Below are 17,387 nucleotides of genomic sequence, written 5' to 3' on the forward strand. Positions count from 1 at the left end.
TAAAATCAAAGAATATTTATTAGATTTAGATCTATCACTTCCATTTTCCAGGGCATGGACCCTTTCCTTTATCCCTACCACTCTCCTGTGCCCCTACTCCAATGTCAATAAGAAGCACTTAATAGTAGACTAGTGCCATCTCTTCCAAGTCTATAGAGAGCCTTAATGCCCAAGGATTTCTCTGTTCTCCCTCTTCTTAACAAATTTCCCAACATTGTTGTAAAAGAAACTGTAGAAAACTTATGGTAGGGTTAGTGGAGTTCTGAGATAATTAACTTGAATGGCACATTTGTGAAGCTGCTTTCATTACTACTGGGGATTACAAGCTTCCTTAGAAAGTTGGTTGTTGTTATCCAGTCATTTCTTACTCTTCTTGACCCCATTTAGGCTTTTCTTGGCAAATATGCTGCTATTATGTATTCCTCATCTGTAAAATGAGCTGCAGAGGAAAATGGAAAACTACTTCAGTATCTTTGCCAAGAAAACCCTAAATAAAGTCATGAAAAGTCTGATATGACTGCAACAACCAAACAACAACCAAATTGAAGAAAGCAATGGAGAAAACATTAATAATGCAGGTAAAACTTAAAAGTGCATCCTATATACATTTTTTCCCCTGGAGACATAGTTGTTATATTTATAAGCACACCACTGCTTGAGCATTCTGTTGAAACCAGTGAAATCTTTCAAAAAATAGTGTTTCTAAATGCATAAAATAAAATTTATAAGTTTACAAAAAGCAAATCAAAGATTAATGAAAATAAAAAGGTAATTTTTTTCCCATCCAAGTTCAGACTCCCTAAAATCAATTCCTGTTTTAAGAAATACTGTTCTAGATTTAGGAGATCTCCAAGGCCAGCCAATTCAAGCCCCTTACTAGGAAACTGAAGCCTAGAGAGTGATTTAATCTAAGTCACACATATGTTAAGTGTCAGAGGCAGAATACAAACCCAGGTCACTAACCCCAGAGCTAATATTTTTTCTATTTTCTCACATTCTACAGCACAATAAAACATGCTTCTAAGGAACTATTTCTGGTGTGGTTCTTTTGTTTATCTCTATTATATTGTTATTATTATTACACATAAGTATCTGTTACTTTGAAATGTTTTGAAAGATGGAATATCTTAATATTATTGTGTGGTCCTAAGATTCTTCATAGAAACTTTTTCACGCATATAGCTCCTAACTGCCTTTAGACTGAAATGTGTTCCAAATTTTGATTAAAGTGTGACATCAAATCTAGTGAAAAAGTTCATGGCCAAGCACGAGAAAGAGAGGTTCATAGGAAGTAAAACAGATAATTCAGATTACCTAAAATTTAAGTTTTATGCAAACAAAACCAGGATTGCTAAAATTAAAAGAAAAATAGGAAAGTGAAGGAAAAAAATAAGCAAATATTTAGGCTAAAGCTATTATTTCTCAAATATAAGAGAACTGGGTCAGATTTATAAAATATAGCAGCCACTCCCCAATTGATATATGATCAAAAGATATTTTTTCAGAGGAAGAAATCAGAACTATCAGACATATGGAAAAAATGCTCCAAAACACTTCTTATTAGAGAAATGCAAACAAGAATAAATTAAAACTCTGAAGTCCCACCTTATACCCTTTAGATTGGTTATAATAACAGAAAAGGAAAATGAGAAATCTTAGGAAAATAGACACAGTAACACAGTGTTGATGGAGCTGTGAACTAGTCTAACCATTCTGAAGCGCAATTGTGCATACTCCCTTATCCAGCAATCCTCGGTCGATACCCTTCAAAGACATATAAAAGGGGGCAAGGGACTCATCTGTACAAAACTATCTATAGAAATTTTTGTAGTGGCAAAGAATTGGAAACTAAGAGGATATTTATCAACTGGGAAATGACTAAGCAAGTTATGGCATATGAATGTGATAGAATGCTATTGTGCTGTAATAAAACATGGAAGGAACAGCTCACAAAAACCTGGGAAGATCTATATGAATTCATGCAAAGTGAAGTGAGCAGAACCAAGAGAACATTCTATACAGTAATAGCAATATTGTAAGGAAAATCAACTCTGAAAGATTTAGCAACTCTAATTAATAAAATGAACCACCACAATTTCAAAGCATTATCCAGATTGAAAACATGGATTTAAAGTATAGAATGAAGCATTCTTTTCCCTTTCATTATTTATCTTGTGTTTTTTTAAACATGACTAATATAGAAATAAATTTTGTCTGACAGTATATGTATAATGTGCAATGCATTTCTTACCTTTTCAATATATAGAGGAGTGATGGAGGGAGGGATAGATTGTAGAACTAAAAATATAAATTAAGGTTAAACAAATTATAGTAATCTAATAAAATATTACTGCATTGAAAGTAAACATGAGGGCATCAAAGTGGTGCAGTTGATAGAATATAAAACATGAAGTCAGGAAGTCTTGAATTCAAATCTAACCTAAGACACAGCTGTATGACCCTGGCCAAATCACTTAACTCTCTTTGCCTCAGTTTCCTCATCTGTAAAATGAGTTGGAGAAGGAAAAGGCAAATCACTTCAGTATCTTTGCCAAGAAAAGATTCCAGATGAGGTCACAGAGAATCAGAAACATCTGAAAAATGACTGAACAACAATAACAAAGTAAAAATGAATATGAAGAATTCAGAAAAGCACGAGGATGCTTTGTACAAACTGAAACAAAGTGAAGTAAATAGAAGCAGGAAAATGATATGCATTGACAGCAATAATGTAAACTACAACATGAAAACTGAACCTTGTGTGATTATGACTAAATCTGACCCTGGAGAACAGTGGAAAAAATGCACCTCAGCACCTTCTTTCTATCAGTAGAGAACTAGGTTTGTAAAATGCTACATAAGCTATCAGTGAAAATGAGGGGGGAATTTTTAAATATTTTGCTATCTTCCCTCCCCACTAAAAAAATGATCATGCTATTGTATATGTTGTCTTCTGCCCCAACAGTCTTTCTTGCTAAAAGTTTATTTTTCTCTTCTGAATCATTGACTTAATGGTAACTTGCTTACTGGCATTTTTTTATGAGCTGAAACAAAATCTTCACGTCTGATTGAAACTCAGTTGTGAGATTTATGTGAATTCCACTGAGATTTAAGACCTCTTACTTCTTAATTTGCCACTCCCTTGTGACTGCATCACATACTTGATAAAGTACTGTAAACAGGGGCCCCAAAAATTTAGCACTTAATGTTGTAGTCATATGATAGTGAGTCAGCACTTAGGCTCCAACACCTATCTTGTCACCACCCCAGGGACTTTCTAACAAGAACCAATTTTGTTATGAGCATTATTTTTACCCCAGGGGTATAAAGAGGAACTATGATAGCAGAATATAGAAGTAGACATACCAATGGTGTGCATCTGGAGTGAAATGAAACTAAAACAAATGTACTACTAAGACTCTTTTTTAAATGTTAATAATGTGAAGCTTTAAAAACTATGTTAACCAAGAAGGTTTGCCTTTAAGTGACTTTAAAGTACTAACTTCTCTACTCACTATAGTTTGAACACCTTTCCAAAGAAGAATAAAATAGAAAATAGAAAACTTAAGAATTTGTACTAATGATGGCCTGAGGAAATCTATCTTCTTGTATTTCCAGTTCAGTCCACTTTCAACACAACATTCTACCAGCAGTTTGGAGAAGTGATTGGAATTTTTTAATTTAATCCTGGGCTAAACATGTAATTTTATCATTGATGAAAAACTTCCTTCCCTGACACTCATGTAGATCGGCAAAATGGTTATAAACTTAATAAAGACATGCTGAGGATACTGAGAGGATGACTAATGAAGGCCACACAGCTAAAGGCAAGGATTTAAATCCAATCCTTTTGGACTCCAAGACTATCTTTTTCCTGCTATATTGTGCTGTTTCTCAACTAGGAAATAAATTTGAATTATTGCTTAATCATTTTATTTCGGTACTAGATTTATATGTAGAAATATTGAATTTTATAGTCAAAACATTTCAGAATATTTTTCTAACATTTTAACAGTTAAATAGCTCATTTTATCAGGTTGGGGATGGAAACGTGACCTCATGTTGATAAAGGCTTATCAAAGTAAAAGTTCTGATTTGTCTCTTCCAATTGAAAAAGTTTTGAATAAGACATGAAGTGATTGTCAGATGCAGCTTGTCTTAAATCAGGAAAGCTCATCCCCAAATGATGAATGTGTGAGACCTGAAAATTTTCTCATCTTGCAAAGTCTGGAGGTTACTGCATTCCTGGGGATATTTTCTCACTTGATAAAGCAGCATTATGATATTCAAGCATTTAAGATCATAGAAAGAAAAATGTCAAACAGGGGAAGAAGAAAATTGAGGGGTAAGAAAAAAGGCTAAGAACTAAAATAAATAACAACAATAATAGCTATTAGTATGTATTAGAACATTTTAAAGTTTACAAAAAGCTTTGCCACCAGGCTGTGTTACAAAAGTAGATTTAAGTCACAAGTATCCCTTTCAAGAACATCTTTGTGAGGCATCAGGATTATGGAGAATACAAATTAACTATTGCATACATTGCAAATAAATACTTAGGGCCAAATTATACACTAAACATTATTCTGGTGTTATGGGGTATACAAAGCATAAGACTTGGCCCTGGATCTCATGGAACCTCCATCCAGCTAGTCTAACTCCTTTATTTTACAAAGAATAAAGCAGGAAGTTTGCCTAAAATCATGAGCATGGTAAAATAAGATTATAGAGCTGAAGCCTGAGGAAACCTCTCTGAAGGATCACTTAGTCCAATTCCTTTACAGATCAGGAAAATGAAGGCCAAGGAGCTTATGGAACTTGCATATGGTAATGAGATATATCTGTTTTCAGTTCTAAATCCCTCACTTTAAAGATGATTCAGCTGAAACCCAGAGGGACTGAGTAATTGACCCAAGATCATATAAGGGATAGAGAGCAGAGTTCCTTCTTCCTTACCAAGAATGCTTTCTACTGTGGAATTGTAGGCAAGCCCGGTGCCTCCAGATTCAGCTTTCTCTCTACTACATTATCAGAGGGTGGGGGGTATGTGCATAAAGACTTTCTCTCAGCATTTGGGGAAGCATAGAGTAACAATAAGCAAGCACTTGTACAGATCTTTAAGATTTACAAAATAGTTTACAAGTATATCATTTGATCCTCAAAACAATCTTGGGAAATCTTTTATCAACCCAAATTCACAGATGAGGAAACTCAGGCAGAAGTTTAGTGACTCTGTGTCCAGGGTTATAGAGCTAATGGATGTCTGAGGCCAGATTTGAACTCAGATTTTCCTGATTTCAGGTTCAGAAGTCCATCCACTCTTCCATATAACAGCCAGAGGGCACGTTGGCCATTCAATTTCTTGGTCTGGATCCAGTGAAAGGCATTAAATAACAATAAGAGGGCAAGGCTGAGCAATTTTCTTAGCATTGGAAAGAGCAGGCAGGTGTCCTAAGAGGGTCAAGTGCACAGTATTCAATTAAGGGATCAGTTTTTTAAGTGCTACCATTGTAGAAAATGAAACATGCTGGGCTTATGTACCTCTCCACGAACAGGTTGGATCTGTGGAAAACTAAGGCTTAACCATAGCACTTCAAGCTGTTACTTGCCCATTTGAATGGAAATATCTTAACTTGTGCTGATTATCAACTGGGGAATAAATTATCCTAGAAATTAGAATTATTTAATAATTATAATAATAATATTTAATAATAATGATAATTATTATTATTATTAGTTAATTTTAAAAAGAGACAAGGCTGAAAAAGATTAAGTGGCTTGTCTAGGATCACTCAACTAGCCACTGTCTAAGTGCAGATTTGAATTCAGGTCTTTCTAGCTCCAGGGCCAGCACTCTATCCACATTGTCACCTAGCTGTCTCTCAAACAACATAAAGAAAATAAAGCATTGTTCTTTGAAAAAAAGAAAGAAATTTGAATCATTGTTTAAATATTTTATTTGGATGCTAGATTTATATAGAGAAATCTTGAATTCTATAATCAATACATTTCAGAATATTTTCCTAACAATTTAATAGTTAAAGAGTTCCTTTTGATCAGGTGGGGGTGACCTCATGTTTTTAAAGACTTATCAAAGTAAAAGTTCTGACATTTCATTCAGCTGAAAAAGTTTTGAGTAAGAGGTGCAGTGATTGTCATGTGCAAGGCAGCCTATTTTAAATTCTTAACTTGGAGTACATAAATGTGTTTTGTTTTGTTTTGTTTTTAATTTTTTATTTGTATTTCTATCTTGTTTTCTTTGTGATCCCACATATTTTATTTTATGCATTCAAAATCATTATTCTAAGAAAATGTTGCCATATTGCCAACAGGGTCCATGATTCACAAAAGATTAAGAATCCCTATTTGATAGGGAAATCATTTCCCAACTGATTGGTATCCCTTTAATACCTGATGCTGACCATTCAACTTGATGATGCATTTTTCCAAAGATTCAGAGGTGATGGTTTACCACAGGCTATCAGGTAAGCTGAGTCATCTTAAAGACACCTTGTTCCCTCTTATACCAAAGAGAAACTAACTCCGACTTGGATTCTCCCAAATGACAAAATTAGAGATTTATAACTGAAAGGGAGCTGAGTGATCATCTGTTCCAAGTCCTTGATTTTAAAGACAGAGACTTCAATCTCAGTAAGGTTACATTACTTATCTAACATCGCACAGGTAGTTAGTAGTCAGCGCTGAATTCCAACCAGATCTTCAGGCCAGTCTTCCTCCACCCAGCTGTCTGGCATCTCACCTAACTCAGATGTGTTCACTAAGGTTTCAGCTTGATGCTGGTTGTAGCCTTGGAATTCATCCTGATTTGACCTGTCTCCCCCCACACTATAGGCTCTCCTTGAGAGATCTCACTACCATAATTCTCTGGCCCACAATTGCCTTTATTTGTTTCAACTGTTGGCCTTTCTTGAAATGAAACTGGAATGACTCTGATTTAAATTGCCCTATTGAAGCTGGACCATCTCTGGCTTTCCCATCTTATACAATGCAGTGCTTAAAGCTTATATTGTCTGAAAGTGAAGTATTCTGGCTGAGGGTCTCTGGCCCGGCCTAGTTCAGTCCTGACTTACAATGGTGGACAGAGCAGGAATAATGCAGCATCTGCTGTTGTGATTCTTTATAAAAGCATTCAGTTCTGCCTTTTCATCTTGGTGGAGGGCAGTCGCCAGATGAGGTGGTGGACAAATGAGGGAAGAGGGTCAGAGTGTTCTTTGCTAATTTACACAAGTTGACATTGTATTCTATCTTTAATTATGTACAATTTGCTATTCCTTTTAAATATATATATTGTTATCTAACATTTTTCTTTTTTCTTCCCTCCCTCCTCACTCTAGAAAAAGCTACCTTTAAACACAAATATTTGTATACATATATATAAAATCATTCTTAGTATGGATTCTCTTATGTCTGCTCATTTTACTCCTCATTATTTCATGCAAAAAAAAGTTTGAATGCTACTTGTTTTTGTGCTTGATTTTTCAAAACTAAATCAAGTATAAAACAAGTAGTGTATTAATTTTCTTGACACAGATTAGTGTTAGTGTGAATAATTCCTACTTGCCCACATCTTTTTCTTGGGTAGATTTACTAACTTGTTACATGACTAGTTCTAAGAAATGGAATTTGTCTTTTAGGGGGTGGGCAGGGGAGTTTAGAAATTGGATGTCTTATCTCTTAGATATAACAATGTTCCTTTTTTACCAATGCAGATCTTTAAAGACTCTGTAATTTAGGATCTTAACATTTGATATTGTATATTAAAAATAAACTTACTACAATAAAAAAGTTTGATTTAAGAAAAACATGGATTGATTTGCACAAAATAATGAAGCAAAATGAGCAGAACAAAGAGAACGTTGTATCTAATAACAACAATGTTGTTTTAAAGCTTCTTTGAGCAATTAAGTGATTTTGAATATTATAAATGCCCAAATTAACTACAAAAGATCTATGAAGGAAGATATTTGCATCTAGAAAAAGAATTGATAAATAGAAGTATATGTAGGATGTAGGATACACACACAGAGAGAGAGCCATGTCCAGGATGGAGGGAAGGCAAGGGGGAAGGAAAAAAAAAAAAAAAAAAGGAATGACAAGTTGCTTCTAAGAGATTGTAATTTAGCACCAACCCTGAAGTCAGGAGGGCCTGAGTTCAAATTTAGCCTCAGACACTTAATATTTCTTAGCTGTATGATCTTGGGCAAATCACTACCCCAATTGCTTCAGCCAAAAAAAAATATTGTAGTTTCATGTGCAATCATATTCCGCCCCCCCCCCATTCTGTTATAGAAATGTTTGTTTGGTTTCTTAAGTGAGTTCAGAATAAAATTTTTAAAAAGAATTCTCCAGGAGTAGTAAATAGTTCATTAAGTTGTCAAGGTCATTCGGCCAGTATGTTTCAGTGACTGAACTTCAATCTAGGGCTTCCTCATTCTGAGGCTGGCTCTCTAACCCTCTTAAATTTCATTCTTTTAATCAAGAATTCTTTTCAAAGAATTTACTCTATTTTTACTTTACTTTAAGCAATTCCTAATTATTTTGTGATAATTTAGTTACTCAAGGTATCCTTTTTATACTTTTTCCAATTTCTTTCTCTACTCTTTTTCCTTCTCTCTAATATTAATCCTAGCAGTTCAATGGTTTTTTGGGGGTTCAATGCAAAGAACCCAGGTTTGGATGTGAGAAGTTCTGGTTTCAAAGCCTGCCTCTGCCTCTTGGCACCTCTGTGATCAAGTCTCAATCTTTTTGTCCCCAGTTTTCTTGCCAATAAAATGACAAGCCTGGATTAGATGGCTTTAAAGCTTCTTTTCAGATCTCAATCTTAAACCTATTTTAAAAGCAGAATTGGTGGTTTTCTCCTGCATTATCCCCCTTCTTTTACAAAAATCCTCTTCTAATGCCTTATTGCTCGGTGGTGCAATTGATAGTATAAGAGTAGGAGTTTTGGCAAACTTAGGTTTAAATCTTGACTCAAATAACTTGCTAATTGTGACTCTGGGCAAAATAATTAACCTATCAGTGAAATAAATATAAGTATAATAATTGCACTCACCTCATAGGATTATTATAAGGATCAAATGAATTAATTTGTGTTAAGTATTTTGTAAACTTTAAAATGCTATGTAAATGATAGTTATTATCATCCTGATTATGTGGAGGTGTCTCAGAACAAGCCTTCACCTAGTTTACCTAACAGGAAAATTCAGAGAATGAGTTTGGAAATTGACTATGTGGACAAAATAAGTTTGGAGAAGCTCTTTACTAGAACATGGTCAATAGGTGATACTTTTTTTGGACACAATTTATAAAGATTCTCTACTAAGACAGGGAGATTTTGCACCTTTGTGAAAATAATGAACTCATTTTTTGTTTGAAGTATGAGAATAGAATTGAAGTTACAAGGAGCCTTAAAAGTCACTTTGCCTAGATTCCTTATTTTACAGATAAGAAACCTGAGAAGGCAGAGAAAAAATGGTGATTTGCCCAGGATCACATAGATGGTAAGTGACTAGGCTGAGATTGGAACCCAGGAGCCCTAGAGGACTCCCTCCATTGTTCTCTCTTTTCATGAAGGTATCTGCTGGTTAAGAAGGAATGCAGACACTTTTCCCCATTCTTTCAAAACAAAATATATACCCTTCACTATTACATTAGCAGCTTTTATTTCTATGACAAAAATAATTGTTTGATAGGATGAAAAATAACAAGGAAGTCAACTTTAGGCTGAATGCTTAGGAATGTAAATGCTGGAATATTTTGGATTATAGATCAATAATTATGATGATGAAAGCCATGTTTGTTGTAATATGGAAACTTTAAACCAAACCAATCAAACATAGGATTGCTCTGATTTTTCTGCTTTGAGGAAAAAGAAATGAAGTTTGCAAGAGTTTAATTTTTTGTGCAGAAGATAGCAATAGTTAAACCTTTTTTTAGTCTCTGTTAATCAGTGATGAAAATAATCTGTAGTAGTTCAATTTTCAGCAGTACTCCTTGACCATATACCATGTTATACTCAATGAATGATCAAATAACTGTTTTTTTTAATTAATCTTTTTTTAAATCATACTGTTTCATGAACTTGTTAGGTGATCTTGAATAGCCACTTTAGAATAGCCATAGTCTTTTTCCCCTCTTGTAACTCATTTTTCAATGTTTCTATATGGCAGTATAGTATTCTTCTAAGAATAAGTATTCTTCTCTCCAGCAGTCTCGAGACAGGCTGCACAAAGCACCTCATGGAAATAGTCCTTATCCAACTTCTCTTTCTGGACAAGTCCTCCGAAAGAAGTCATCTGGATTTTTTCTTCTCCCTCCTCCTCCTAGTCTCTTTTTCCTCTCTTCCCTTCTGCCCTCTCCCCAATTCCCCCGTGTGTGTCTCTGTGTGTGTCTGTGTTTTTCCACATAAACATTTATTTATTTTCTCATCCATTAAAATCTACTTTTAACTAGTTTTCACTTAGGAAAGAATATAACATTACTAGGTGATAATGTCTTAATGCCTTGGACAGGGGCATTTGTACTTGATGGAGACAAGAAATGAACCCAAAGGAATAAATTTCAAATAACAGATTTTCATACAGTAGCAATAATAGACTAAGGAAGCAATATTTTTAAATTCAGTAGGCACCCAGATTCTTTCTCGTGCTTTCTGAGATAAATCCTCTCAGCATATGGTTTGTGAATCTGTATTAATATGCATTTCCTCATTCATATTGGAAATGGAAATCCTCATTAAATCTACATTTTCATATTCCTCTTTGTATGTTTTTAAAATTACTTTTCTTTTGAATCCTGGATGGTTGATATTTTCCCTAGAATTTTTTCACCTGTTTTGTATCAAGGAAAGTTTTTCATTATCATACTGGGAATATAAAGGAATAAATTAGGATGTAGCAGTATCACCTTTCAAAAATAGATATAAAAATGTATCTACATGGAACCTTTCATTGGGAATATCAAAATAAGTCATCAACTTACTTATCAAGATTGCAGCTGGTAGAGTTAGGCCTAGAAATAGGTAGGCAAGACATCTTGGAGATCAAGATGTAGAGTGGAAGTACGAGGGACACTTTTCATTATTACTCTTTCCAAAATGCCACTTATATTTTTAATGCCAGACCATTCCATTCTCCATATCAATAAGTATTTTGTTATCATTCAAGTCTTCATGCATTAATACAACTTAAAGTTTGCAATGGATACTAACACACAAGAAGTGAAATTATCATTTTTGTCTTGGATGCTTAAATGACTTAATCATATCTTTAGCAGCAAAGCAAAAAGTTTTTGAAGTTCTAGAATTCGTATATACATATATATGTGTATGTATTTCTCTATACACATATATACATATATGTATACATATAGATATTATATACACATATATTCATTTTTATGCCTATCCTCTAATTAATCATTGAGCCTAGCCTTGAGTGTGATAGAGCAGATAAAATTAAAATATATGTGCATATAATATGCATCTATATTACACATATGAATATTATAGGTAGGTGTTTATATATACCCACATATATGATACATGTGTGCAAGTACTGATTGTGCACATTTTCATGTGTGATTATGTATATCTTTATGTAGCTAGATAATAGGCAGATAAAATATTCAATATCATGTTGCTTTTGTAAATTGTCATAGATGATAATACTGTCTATGTACATTTGGCAGTAAGGGCTAAACAGCAATCATAAATACTATTCCTGTTATCTTTCTTTTGCAAAGCACAATCATTTGTTATCCCAAGTCAAACTTGATTCTTTCATTGCAAAGAGCAATCTTTGTAGATATTCATTATCTAAAAATATGGACAGTCTGTCCCTATTGCAAAACACAGACATACAGATGAGTTTTCATTTACAGAGATACTAATATGTCAGAAGACTTTGTTTAACACTGTACACTATTGCAATATAAACATGACCCTAATTAATTGATTTGCTAATTGGACTGTACTTTCAGATGAAACTCTTTAATTAACCATGAATGTTAACAATAAACTACATTTATTTCATTGTGAATAGCATAAAATGTGTAAGTGTAACCAGTCATTCTGGCAATCATTCTTGGTAGAGGTAGAGGGAGGTACAACTCATTTTGAAGATGGTTCAGATCATCAGATTTAAAGAGTGAGAAGGAAAAATAGGGTTTTTCTGGTATTGAAGTCTCTGTCAGGAAGATAGCTGCAAACATGTAGAGGTGACTAGAATATACATCTTCTCAAAGTAAGAATAAGTGACTAGCAAGTGTTTTTGGGGGAAAACCAATTATAACCTGAATATCTTGAAACAAACTGCTATCATCTGTAAATGGGTGGTGGGTGGGAAATAAACCAAAAACTCCCCCAAACAAATTAGGGAGGTAGAACTCAATTTGAAGTGTGGCAGCAGATCTGAAGAGTGTGATGGAAAAATAGGGATGCTCTGGTGTTGAAGTCAGTAGATACATTTCTCTGGGTTGGGAAAATAGCTTCAAGCATTCAGAGATGACTAGAATATATATATTTATCTTACCAAGACAAAGATAAAAAGTGACTAGAAAGTTTTGGAAAAAAAACCCAAAACAGCTATAACTGAAACAAAATCTATTATCATCTGGGGGGATGGGCAAAAATAAACCAAAAACTTCCCAAAAAAACAAAAATAAAACTTACTTGGTCTTTACTATAATATGCTACGATCATGCTAATGTTAGATATTACTCAGCCTCTTTAACACTAAAGTCAGAAATATGAGAGATGAATGTAATGGCAAAAAGAGGAACTATTCCCAGTTTATAAAGCTTGGTCTCCTTCAGAAAATGCAGTGACAGCATTGAGTAGAAAGAGAACAGCATCCTCAAGAAAATGGAGATATTGGTGCTAACAAAACATGCCTGATGAATTATCAAAGGTAACTTTTAATGCTAAATTGAAGAGGAAGTTTCAGGAACAGACTGAGTGATATCAAAAGCTCAAAAAATTACATCCATCAACTTCAAGTTAGGCTCAGATGATTATGAATTTTTATCAGAATTGCATTTTGTGAGAATGGAGTTTAATATTTTGTTCATTTTACTGTGGCCTTTTAATTTTTAAAATGTCATCTCTTGATTAGACATAAGAACAAAGGAAGGTGAATGGTATTGAGAGATCTATACATATGGATTGGATGGGTGGCTGTAGATTGATTTTTTTTTCCCCCAGATGTAGTGATGGTTTGTGGTTTAAAATAGGGCCCAAACATAGGAACCAGACTTCAATATTCTGCCAATAGAAAAAGTGGTGAATTGGTCTACCTACAGATGTACCTCACTTTATATAAAGTGGGCAAATCATATTTTTGTAATTTGAATTATATGTAAAATACAGCGAGAGAACAGGTTGCTTGAAAGAAAGTTGATGACAACCGAATGGAAAAATGTGTGTGCTTTGTAGGGAGTTTCTTAAAGTCAGGATATGACTGAATTTGAATGTGATAGTGCATTAAGAAGAAAGTTTTACATCCAAACAGTTATTTGTTCTTCAGGTCAGTTAGCACTTGGATGTGTTGGGGACACAGAAGGAGAGAAGTTGTTTGTTTTAAGAATTACAGAAAAACTTCACTGTTCTCTTTTGGTAGATTTTTGTTTGTTTTGCTTTGTGAATTCTGTGACGGACTGACAACTTTTAAATTTGAGGAAACTGAGGGTAAAAGGTTAGGTGCCTTATCCATAAAAAAACTGGGACATGAATTTCTGAACCAATGTTGAGATATCAGAGTTGGACTTCAGTGGAGTGCAGATATTAATTTTACTACCTCCATATCTGCTTTATTAGGTGAAGAAGAATGGAGAAGAATGGTGCTCAAAAATGATGATATTGGGGGAAAATGGCTATATATAATCAGATATTTATGTTGTTATTGTTATTCAGCCTTCATTCTTGAAAAAGCCAAAGACATCAGGAGGGTGATATCTTGACTTACAAGTGAATTGCATTTGAGTGGGGTAGAACTATACAAAATTACCAGTCTCTTCCAGAATCATCAAAATCCAATTGAAAGACTTAGAATATGGTAGGGAACCTTTGGCGTCTTTAAGTTCAGTCTCCCTGGTCAAAGGCAACATCCGTTATGTAATTAGAAGTTAAGAATAGAAATAAGATTTGTACTACTTTGCCCTCACCAAAAAATCAGTCCGGGAGAGGAAGACTCAAGAATTTCTGGCAAACCTACAATTACTATTTACACTTTCTCTGAGCCATCAAAATCCAAACAATGAGCAAGAGGCTTGGGTTGGGACTTATCATTGGCCAATCAGTTTATGTTTCCAACATAACACACTGGTATCTGAGAGGTCAAAATACTGTAATCACATGTATCCTAAAATAGAATGTAAACCCTTCATGCTCAGAAACTTTTTCATTTTTGTATTTTTTGTGTAATGCATCTAGCACAGTGTCTGAAAGTAATATGGACTGAACTAAGGCTTGTTGATAAATTGAAATTAATGTAATAATTTCATTCTATTTCACAAATGCTTCTCAATGAGTTTATGTTCTTTTGAGGGAATAATGTCTGTAAACAGATAATGAAATGCCAGGTAATTTAATACTGCTTGGAGGATGGGGGGAGAATGTAAAGGTGAATTTAATTTTACTACTTGAGAATATTAGGTTAGATTGTTGTTAAATGAATCTGCACAATATTTCATAATATTAAAAAGAGTGAAAATGAAAAGAGAAGTTGTTTAATTATAACTTTTTTCCATTTTACCTTTGTGTTAAGAGTAAATATTGAAGAAGTCTTTGAACAATAAGCACTCTCCAGTTCAAATAGTATAAATTGATGCATATGAATTGCCATACAATGTAAAGATGCTTTATTTAAGCTTACATGACACCATATAGGAACATATCATTATAAAATTGTAAGTGCAAATGAGTTCATGTTTTCTTTTATATATCAGAGCTGATGTCATTTTTTCTTTGTATTACATTAAACTTTCAATTAGCATACCTTTCTTTTTATTATACTGAAAATTTAAACCTTTTGGAAAATGCTGAGAGAATATAATTATGTTGGGAAGATATATTTAGATGCATAAGTGAGAAGCTGCAGATAAGAGACAAGATACTTCAAGATCTGCATAGTTTTTTACACATCTAAATAATTTAGGTTAGTCTGATGTAGATTGTTATGTTCTTCTATATTATACATACATAGAGAGCTTCAGCAGATGTGAAGCAGTGATAATGGGAAAATCATGATAGAGAAGTAATACAGAAAAGTCCCAGAGGATATGAAGTGGGCTAGAAAAATGTTGTAGGGTAATGTTTTTTATGGAACCTTAAAGTTCTGCTGAGAGGTACTATGATAAAATTGATTTTTTTTGCTAGCAACTGAATATGAAATTGTACATCCATAAAAATTGTACAGCATTTTGGATAGATAGACTTTCTTTCTCTTATCTCGCTCCAAAATTTCCCTGACCCCTCTTTATTCTGAGGGCCCTCTAGACCTTGTCAGATCAGTTCTTAAGGGTTATATTAACATATTCCTGAAGTATTATACTAGTAAATTAGTTGAGAAATAATGCTTGTGATCCTATAGAGTTTCATAGGAGAAGTTGAGGTGAAAGATAGAAAGCTGATCCTACAAGATTTTCTATTATCTGCTTGAATTCTCCATGAAATCAGTCACAAAATTTCCTTTTGCATTTCTATTCTGACCTGTAAAGTAGGTATGACAATATTAATTTATCTTGGAAGCTTGTGAGAAACTCAGGAAAAAGGAATATCGATGACTGTGAGTCCCTTGAGAGATTAGGAGGAACTTGAATACAAAAACATGAGAACTGAACTGTAAGACATTATAAAAGGTAATATAGAATTTATGGGATTATGAAAACTTTTTAAGACAAAAGAGTATGGAGAAGAGATATCACGAATATTATTATGAAAAATACGATACAGAAAGTACTAATAATCTAGGACATTAGAGATAGTGTTTGTGGGACTTCTTACATTTTGTTTTCCCAATGCTCAAATACATGTAATAATGTAGTGTAATATATTATAGTAACAATTATATATAAAAAGAGACTTTATATTTAAATACATATACATATCTAAGTAAGTGATAGAACCATTATTATCCATGAGAATAAATAACTGTAAAATGCTGGCAGAGCTATCCCATTTTATATATTTTTCTCAGAGTTTCATGTACAATTTGGCTTGGAATCATCTGTATTATAAAGTCAAATCTTGTGTTTGTTTCTCCTAATTTTTTTTATACAATTTGGTCTTAATCTTTTCTCCTCCTCTGTAGTACTTTGCAATTGAACTCATCCTTTAAACTGATTAACTGTCCTTGACTCTATGCTTCCTTTCTTTGCAAAGAGACTGGAGGGTTTTTTTTTTTTTTTTTTTTTTTTTTTTGATAAGTATGTTTCTTGGTTTGTTGCCAACTTTTTACATCTGCTAAACCTCCCCAAAGAAATGATGGAGCCCAACATTTTCACCATTTCCCATCCTTAAGAGGCAATAGGTTGTTTTAAACTAGTTAGCCAAGAACTCTTAAAATCATACATTTTTCCATCTTTCTTTCTCTTAACCAGCTTAGGCACTGTTGACAAATTCTAGCAGCTTACTATCCTGAAACCCTAACAAAGGCACTACTCTTTCTCCCTCTATGGCTGCCTATAGGCACCATATAAAAGCTGGGAAAACCAGAGACCATGGCGCAGATTTCAGGCTGGTGCAATATACTGGAATTGCATATTTATGTGTGTGGTGAGGAGAACCTGGGGCTTGAAATATTTAGCAGTTGTGTGACCCTGGTCATCATTTAACCACTCTGAGCCTCAGTTTCTTTATCTGTAAAATGAAATGTTTGCATTCTTTCACCTCTGTTTCTGTCTAGCTCAAAATCTATGAGCCTATGACACATTTGTAGGAGAGTATTGCAGTCCTGAATTGCTGATATTTCTGGTGGACAGGGGAGCTTTCTTTTGCTTTCTTTTCTAGGGCAGCTACATTACATAGTGGGTAGAGTGTTGAACCTGGAGTCTCATCTTCCTTTGTTCAAATATGACCTCGGACACTTACTAGCTGTGTGACCTTGAGCAAGTCCTTAACCCTTTTTGCCTCAGTTTTCTCATCTGTAAAATGAGCTGGAGAAGCAAATGGCAAACTACTTTAGCATCTTTGCCAAACACACACACACACACACACACACACACACACACACACACAAACTGGTGTTACAAAGAGTCAGACATGACTGAACAACAACATTCTTTTGTGCTGTGAGTATACCCAGGAAAATCTCATGCATCGAGCTAACCTCAGGCTTCTTGAGACCTTGGACACAGAAAACAATAAAGGA

Source organism: Antechinus flavipes, chromosome 5 (genome assembly GCF_016432865.1).
Source record: "Antechinus flavipes isolate AdamAnt ecotype Samford, QLD, Australia chromosome 5, AdamAnt_v2, whole genome shotgun sequence".
In the NCBI taxonomy this organism is placed as follows: Eukaryota; Metazoa; Chordata; class Mammalia; order Dasyuromorphia; family Dasyuridae; genus Antechinus; species Antechinus flavipes.